Here is a 9,450-nt window from a genome sequence, read left to right on the forward strand (position 1 = left end):
GTTAAACATCTTTCAAGTTGCAACTTATTTAATTTAAAGTGTTATTTATATTCAACAAAATTACAAAATAAATACATTTAATAGGAAATCTTTCAGATAATAAAAACCATAAGGGGTCCTGTCATACTACTTGTAATTCTTATAAAATGTCCCACATAAAATATGTTTAACTATTTTATAATTGAAATTATTTCATTTTATATTTAGAGTTTTCATAATTATAAGTAGAATGAAATTTTGTTGGTTGTAACCATAATTATATAATGTAAAATTTTAGTTTGGAACTTTTGAGCAGCAAATTTATCGTTTCAGTTATTGTAAGCACTTAATGAATAAATGTAGGGCAGTTAGGTGGTACAGTGGATAGAATGTCAGGCCCTGAGTCAGGTAGACTCCTCTTCCTGAGTTCAAATTTGGCCTCAGACACTAACTCTGTGATCCTGAGCAAATCACTTAGTCCTGTTTGCTTCAGTTTTCACATCTGTCAGATGATCTGCAGAAGGAAATGGCAAACCACTATCTTTGCCAAGAAAATCCCAAATGGGGTCACAAAGAATCAGATATGACTGAAACAAGTAAACAACAACAAATGAACAAATCTAAAAGAATATTATAAGCAATATATCAAATTACCTGAGGGTTCATAATGCATTGGGTGTTGCTGAGAAGGGCTGAGGAATAAAAAAATATTCAGAACCACTGGAACTGATGATCTCCAAGGTCCTTTCTAGCTCTGAATACTAACATACTAGACCCTTTCCCTCTTAAAATTATAATCCATAGTTCAGCCCTCCAAATTCTCAGTTAACATATTGAAGGCAATCCCCCAAATCACATACCTCTTTGATTTCGGGTCCATCCCCCACCCCTAAGAGTTCCTCTGGGAACCTCAAAGTACAAGTCATATTTAGGTATCTACAGATTTGAGTCAGAGACCTCATTCCCAAGTAAGGCCCAGAGGCAACACTATACATTTGTACATAATAGGCTTCATTTCACCCACAGACAGAATTCAGAAAACAGAAAAAACACATTAGCAATTTAAAAAATTTATATTGACATATTTTGTTTTTACATCACCTATATTTCCCAATGTAGTTTCCCTTTTTCCTACCCCTCCCAGAGAGCTATCCTTAATAACAAATAATGAAAAAGAGTTGAAGGAAAGGCATTCAGCAAAATTAATCAATATATTGGAAAAGTCTGACATTGTATGCAGTGCTCCACATTCATGATTTTGATGTATATTCGATATATTAAGCCGGGATTTGGAGGGCTAGACTATGGATTACAGTTTTAAGGGGCAAAGAGCCTGGTATCTTAGTGTCTCAGTATCTCAGAACTGGAAAGGTCCTTGGAGAACACTGCTTGCAGTGGTTCTGGATGTTTTTTATTCCACATTCCCTTTCAATGATAACTTCTGTCAAGACTTCTTGGTAGGTGCCTTCTCTTCCTTGGGGCCACACTTGGTCAGTATCTATTTGTAGCTTTCAGTTAGGGTTATTTTGTTGTTTGTTTCCATTTACACCATTGTACGTTTTTGTGTGCATTGTTCTCTTCCCTCCACTTCCTTTATTTTTCCATCAGATAGTGCAAGCTTCCCCATGTTTCCTGTAATCATTATAGTAATCACAGCACAGCGATATTCTGTCATATTCGTGTATCACAATTTGATTAGCCGTTTCCCACCTGAAAGACTTCTGCTTTCTTTCCTTTTTTTCTACTACAAAAAATATTACTTCTGCAGCATTTCCCTAACATTTCTTTCTCACTAGAAAATTGAACTCTGTCCCTGAAATCAGCCTGTGCTTTGATAAATCTGCTTTGGCCTTATCTTACCCAGACCCAGGCTTCCATATCATTTGTGGGCCATCTTCACACCAGGAGACTGTAAGATACACATGTATTACTGTCTTCCTTGATGCTCCCTTCCTAACTTCCCTTTTGATGTTCTTTTCCCCCATTAGAATGTAAACCCCTTGAGGTAAGGCAATGATTTGCTTTCTTGTATTTGTATGCCTGCCTTAGTATTTAGAACAGTTATTGACAAATACTAAAAGCTTAATAAACTCATTCTATAAATATATGATATACAAAAAGTAAGAGCCTAATAAATGTTTTCTGTATATATAATATACAAGTAGTAAGAGCTTAATAAATGCTTTTGTAAATATATAATATGCAAATGGTAAGAGCTTAATAAATGCTTTTGTAAATATATAATACGCAAATGGTAAGAGCTTAATAAATGCTTTTGTAAATATATAATACGCAAATGGTAAGAGCTTAATAAATGCTTTTGTAAATATATAATACGCAAATGGTAAGAGCTTAATAAATGCTTTTGTAAATATATAATACGCAAATGGTAAGAGCTTAATAAATGCTTTTGTAAATATATAATACGCAAATGGTAAGAGCTTAATAAATGCTTTTGTAAATATATAATACGCAAATGGTAAGAGCTTAATAAATGCTTTTATAAATATATAATATGCAAATGGTAAGAGCTTAATAAATGCTTTTATAAATATATAATATGCAAATGGTAAGAGTTTAATAAGTACTTTCTATAAATATTTTGGTATTGCAGTGTATGACTAACACTAGAATCTCTGGGTCAAAAAGTATGAACGTTGTCGTCACTCTCCTCCTTTAGTTCCAAATTACTTTCCAAGTGATGACTCAAATCTATCACAGCCAGAACCAATCAATTAATCCTCAATGACTAAAGCTCAGCCATTCAATCCTGATGACGTATGAGAATATCAACAAGTCCTGGGCGCCCAGAACATATCCTTAATCCTCTCAAGGAACTGACATTGAATAAATCCATATCCTCCATAGGAAGATTTTCTCCCCCTAACCTCATTAAGCTGATCTGGAAATTTGCCAGATGTTTTTTAAAAAACCAAAATGTAACACATTCATTTAAATTCCCCATTAGATATACATTCCTTTGAGGGCTAAAAGCTTGCAGAATAATTTTTTTTTAATAATAGAGTTCCATATTAAAATGCAAATGCCTCTGGGCCAGGTGGTATGAATGTTTTTATCAGTAATTACCCTCAGGCTTTTGTTTATCACATGTTTTAGACCCAGATCTTAGGAGAGCAGGACATAGGATCACAGATGCTAAGACTGAAAGGGAGTTCAGATGATCAGCTGGTTCAACTCCCTGCCTTCAGGTAGGCAGGGCAGGTGATTATTCTCCTTTTTTGACAGATAAAGCAACTGCAGCCTTGATAGAACCTTGACGGACCACTGGAGCCCAGGTATATGTCTCCTGCATAACACTGTCTATACACATTTTTGGAGGGTAATGGGGCAACAGGAGGAGAGAAACAGGCACTGAAGAGAGAGATAGGAGAGTGCCAGGGGCAAATTTTGCCAGGTCTGTGGTTTGCCAAGGCCTGGCCCTTCCCAAAGGCCTTGTAGCCAATCCAATTCCCTCTTTACTTGGGCTCTCATTCCAATGCTGTTGGCTTTCTGCCTGGCACTGTGTACAGCATTTGCTTGGATACCCGTCTGGAAGCTTGGGTCAGGGCATACATTTTAGAAAGGAAGCAATCTGAGGGGGAGCATGGGGGAGGGGCAATACTTGGTACACTGCATAGATCATCCAGCCCTTCTGTAGAACGAAGGGGCCAGATTAGATGAACTTTGATGTCCGTTCCAGCTCCAAACCCTATGAATACAAAGAAAATCTGGGAAATTGTACATTCTGCTGACCTCTTTGAACCCTGTCTGGTACATCAAGGTGGGGAGTTTGATCAGCAAACAGCCCACAAGAAAACAGCACTACAGCCCCAACTAGATATTAAACATTTCCAGAAAATTTTGAGTCGAAGCATTCTGGGCCACAGACAGGAATTTTGTATTAATGGGCCTTCAGAAATAGTTACGGGGTGTATAAAAATGACATAGTTAGAGGTGAAGTAGAAGACTTCACACTGGGGTCCAAGAGTCTCTGAAGAGTGTCAGTGCCCTCAAATACCCCTCAGTGGGTCCAGCCTCATAAGGAGGTAAGAGGGAATATTTATTTTTAGTGGTGATGGACATTGTGGTGAAAAAGGAAAATATAACCAATATTTTTTAGAAATTATTTTTAGCACCTTTTACAAATTTAGAGTATAACGTATGACTCAGTTTGCCTATAAAATGTTTGATATATTTAGAAATGTTGAGGCCAAAGAAAAAAACATGGAAAAATTAGGAGGAGGGGAATATTTTTTCTTTCCATACCCTATTTGGGGAGTAAACCTAAAAAAGGAAAGAAAAATATGGCTTTTCAAAAAAAAATTCCCTGTTTTCTTTTTGGTCTTCATGTAACTCTTGCCAGAAATTCATTTTTGGAAGAGGTTATAGACACACTCACACACACACACACACACACACACACACACACACACACACACACACACACACACACCCCACAGACACAGAATGACTACAGTAATGCAAAAGAAAACAACACTAAAAACAGCTAAACTCAGATGAAGAACAAATGTTTTTCTTAGCTCCTTAGAGGTAGCACAGATGTGGAAAGTCACTTCCAAAGTACTCCCTCTATTCACTGCGGTTGTGTTCCCTGGGGGACCATCACCACAATTTCGTAGGCTCTGTGAGTCCATACTCCAAAAATTATAGCTCATGAGCCCCCATCCGTGTGCTTACCTTTTACAAGTCAACCAGAGGATCCAATTAGTTAAAGCAAAAGTACTTACTGAATTAGCAGAGCAAGAAACAGAATGTCTCCCCCATAAATCTGGGGGCATTCTCTCCAAAATGTACATAGTATCGGTGGGGAGAGTGAACACAAGTAGAGCTCATAGGAAGAGATGTACACTGGTAGGGAAAACATATTGATCAAACACATTTTTTCATGGGCCATTTATCCTTCTAATTTTGCAGGCCTCTGTTCCTTGCTAGGAGAGACATCTTGGTTGGGCAAGATGTTCTGCTGAGTACACTGGATTTGCTCTTTGGGGCACATTACTCTATGCAGTTGGCCAGAATCTCTCCTGCAGCAGGTTCCACCTTCAAAAAATTGGAATACTCAGGATTTGAGTCTCATCAGAAAAGGAATACTTGGCGGTTGCCATGGCAGTGATAGCAATCTTGGGAGAAGAAAAAAAAGAAACTCTCCTGGAATTTTTAGTACATATTGATACAAAATCTTAGAATAGTTTCACAGGCATCTTAGGTCTTTTAGAAGAACAGATTTTTTTTTTTAATCTCATTTTGCTGTTAACAAGCATTTATTTTCTCTCCCTCCAACCTTTACATCAAGCTAAAGTCCATCCTTCTATAGCCCTAATCCATTGTTCCTAATTTTATCCTGAGGCAGACTGTGCTGGAGTCAGCTCAAATCAGCTCTGCCAATTATTAAATTTTTAGTGTGGGCACTTACACCTCAGAAATTGGCTACATATCTAAGCTTGATTTATTGTCTCATTGATTGCCTAGACTTAAGAAAGTGGTGAAGAAAATGTTTATAATGCAGATTAAACTTAAAAGTTTGTTTTCCTACACTTTTTTCCTGGTTGAGCAAGTAGTTAAGCATACCCTTTTTCTGAGTCTACATACAGCAAGTCTATTCCTTCTGTGATCATCCTTAAAATTTGTGAAGTCAGGTATCATCTCTAAGCTAACATCTCTGAATCTCTTCCTTTAAAGACATGAAGTACTTTGCATGAGAGCAGTGGGCACATGGGAGATTTGGGGGTTTAATGTGGCCAAGGAGGAAGAGAGGAGGGAGAAACAGTGAAAGGAGATGAGAGAAATATGAAGAGCTGGTAGGAGTTCAAGACAAATTACAGAACAAAGAGAATCTCAGAAACCATCTAGTTTAACTCATGGCTGAAGGAGAGTCCTGTCTACCACATACCTGACAAGCAACCATCCAGTCTTTGCTTGACCATCTTGAGTGAAAGAGCACTCATTACCTCCAAAGGGAGCCCATTCAACTTTGGAACAGGACTAATTGTTATGAAAATTTTCATTATATCAGAGCATTAATTTTTCATTTTTTGCAACTTTTGCTCATTGGTCCTAGTTCTGTGGCCTGGAATCAAGTACAACAAATGGAATTCCTCTTCTCTAGAATAGGTCTCAAAATGGGCAATCACATGCGCTCAGAGTCTTTTTCTTTTCCAGGCTCAATTTTGCCAATTCCTTCAACTGATACTTGTATACTATGAACTAGGGGTCCTTCACCATCAGGTTGCTATCCTCTGAACCCTGTCCCTCTGAAACCTCTCCATTCAGCTCATGAATGTTCTTCTTAAATCATGATGCCTAGAACTAGACAAATTACTTTAATCATGGCTTAGCCCTGGCAGAATATAGCAGGACTATCACCTCCTTTTTCCTAGATGCTATTTTTCTCTTAATACAACCTAATATTGGATTAGCTTTCTTGGCAGCTATTTCACTGATGAAACATATTTAGCTAGAAGTCCACTTTTCTTTTTCATTTTTTCTTTTCATTTCTTTATTCATTCACTCATTCATTCATTTATTTTTAAAGTTATAGAATATAATGAGTGTTTCTATAACATAGTATAATTAAAAAAAGATGATTGTACACAAAACTGCAAATCTATTGTTTTCAATTTTCTATTCCTTTTAAATATATTATAAAGTCATGTAAATTTTACCCCCTTTTTTTCTTCCCCCTCTGCCATTGCCCTAGAGATGGCTACCATTAGACACAAAGAGAGGTGTGTGTGTGTGTGTGTGTGTGTGTGTGTGTGTGTATGTATACACATACATACACACATACATATATATGTAAATTTATTCTATATATGCTTCTATTTATCTGTTCTTTCTCTGGGTGCAGATAGCATCTTTCTTCATATGTCTTTCACCGTTAATTTGGGTATTTATAACAGTCAAAATTACTTGTTCACTCAAAGTTACTCTTAACATTACTGTTACTGTACACAGTGTTCTCTTGGTTCTGTCCATTTTGCTCTGCATTATTTCATGCAAGTCTATTGGTATTTTTCTAAAATCATCAAGCTCATCATTCTTCGAGCACAGTAGCATTCCACCACAACTTTATACCACAATTTGCTTGGCCATTCTCCAATTGACGGGTATCCCCACAATTTCCAGTTCTTTGCCACTACAAAGAGAGCTGTTATTTTTCTTTTTCAAAGCACCTGTTATCTTTCCATATCCTCACATGTCTTGGTACACCTCTTCACATTTAAAGCTATCTAGAAATGGAATGACTGGATTCATGAGGTAGTGAGCTCTCCAGCACTGGAGGACAAAGGATCCTTAGATCTTAGAATGCAAGCAGATGGTGCAAGTGTAGCAGTAGAGATTCACGCTTGAGGTAAGGGCTGGGGGTAAGAGACCACCACAGTGTTTGGAACTAGAAGAGAACTTAGAGATACCTAATCCAACACTCTCATTTTACAAATGAGGAAACAAGTTCAGAGAGATGAAGTGATTTGCCTAAGGTCATACAGTTCATTAGTAGCAAAGCTTGGACCAGAATTCTCTGACCCAAATCTATTGCTTTTTCTACATCACAATCTGAGTTGGACCCAAGGACCACCAAGGTACTTGCAGCCCAGAAATTAATATAAAATGAATGGATGCCTTATTTGGGGAGAGAGGAGAGGGAAACGGAGAGAGAAATCATGAAAAGACTGAAGGGAAAAGGCAATGTTTAATGCTAATACAAAGACATTAATTGCTTTCTGGTGGAATTTCAGGCATTTATTAGGTCACTTACAAATATTATTTGAAAGTTTCATCATGCCTGTTAAATTCCTTCATGTAAGTGGCCATGCATTCTGCCTACATCTAAGTTAGATTCAGGCTCTGACCTAGCTGGCTCCTTACTACTCTGCTGCAATTAAAGAGCTGGGGTTAATAAACTTCCTGATAAGGAAGGAAGAGGGAAAAAAAGAAGGAAATAAGGAAGGGAGGGAGGAAGAAAGGGAAGAGGGAAGGAAGGAAGGAAGGAAGGAAGGAAGGAAGGAAGGAAGGAAGGAAGGAAGGAAGGAGGGAGGGAGGGAGGGACGGAGGGAGGGAACGAAAGGAAGGAAACAAGCATTTATAAAGTTCTTACTATGTCAATCACTGTTCTAAGCACTTTACCAATATTATCACATTTGAGCCTCACAATAGTCCTAGTAGGCATTATTATTATCCCCATTTTATTGTTGAGCAACTGAGACAAACAGAGGTTAAGTGAGTTGCCCAAGGATCACAGAGCTCTCATGTCTAAGGCTGGATTTGAACTTAGGTCTCCCTGACACCAGGCCCAGGGCTCTATTCACTGCAGCACTTATCAATGTATAGCAAAGATAAGGACACGGAAAGATAGAAAGCTTTGTGAATTTTGAGTCCAAGGACCTGTGTTCAAGTACTGCTCTGCCACTTACTAATTCTGTGACCTTGGACAGCTCACTTATCCTCCATGGGCCTCAGTTTTCTCACCTATATGCCAACCTATACATTTCTTTCTTTCTCTCCCATTCTCTTCACCCCCATATCCGCATACCAAAAGGACAAGTCTTTGATAAGGATACCCGAGGAAGTGCTGAGCAGAACCAGTTGCAAAACATTCCCCCAAAGCATCAGGTTTTCTTTCCTTTCTCTTTCTTTCTTTCTTTCTTTCTTTCTTTCTTTCTTTCTTTCTTTCTTTCTTTCTTTCTTTCTTTCTTTCTTTCTTTCTTTCTTTCTTTCTTTCTTTCTTTCTTTCCTTCCTTCCTTCCTTCCTTCCTTCCTTCCTTCCTTCCTTCCTTCCTTCCTTCCTTCCTTCTTTCCTTCCCTCCTTTCTTTATTTCTTTTCTTTTTTCCCATTTCTTTTTATTTTGTTTTGAAATCTGAATAAAAATACACTTAAAGCATTTAAATTCTTTTCCAGGAAAGAAAACAATCTAGATAAAGTAGTGCTTCAATTACTTGGCATTTCCAAAGACTAAGAGGCTCCACACAAGCAGAACAGAAACTTAACTGTTTAAGGGCAAAAGCCTTAAAATTTTAATCATTTAGGATGGTAATCTTGCTACAATGTATGATGCATTTTCCTGTCTTTTTAAACAGAAGACACTGAACTTATCTTTAACCTTTACTTGATAACTCAGCATCATCTTTTTTTAATATTAGGTATTGTATTATTTTACTAGACTGAACAGAAATACCCTCAGGGACTATAGGATGATTTTGTCCCACCAACAATAACATCAGAAAACAAAAGGAGGCCACAGTGAAATGGAAAGATGTTGGATTTAGCATCAAAGTACTTGATTTTGGAGTCTAGCTCTGTCATTAACCAGCTGTGGGACCTTGTTCACTTCCTCTCATAAGACTTCAGTTTCCTTATGTATAAAATGAGGGAAATTGGACCTCTAAGGTCTCTTTCTATTCTAAATCTTTAATCCTATGAATCCTGACTCTGCCATCTACTAAGGGAGTGGC

Source organism: Notamacropus eugenii, chromosome 1, assembly GCF_028372415.1.
Source record: "Notamacropus eugenii isolate mMacEug1 chromosome 1, mMacEug1.pri_v2, whole genome shotgun sequence".
NCBI classification, from domain to species: Eukaryota; Metazoa; Chordata; class Mammalia; order Diprotodontia; family Macropodidae; genus Notamacropus; species Notamacropus eugenii.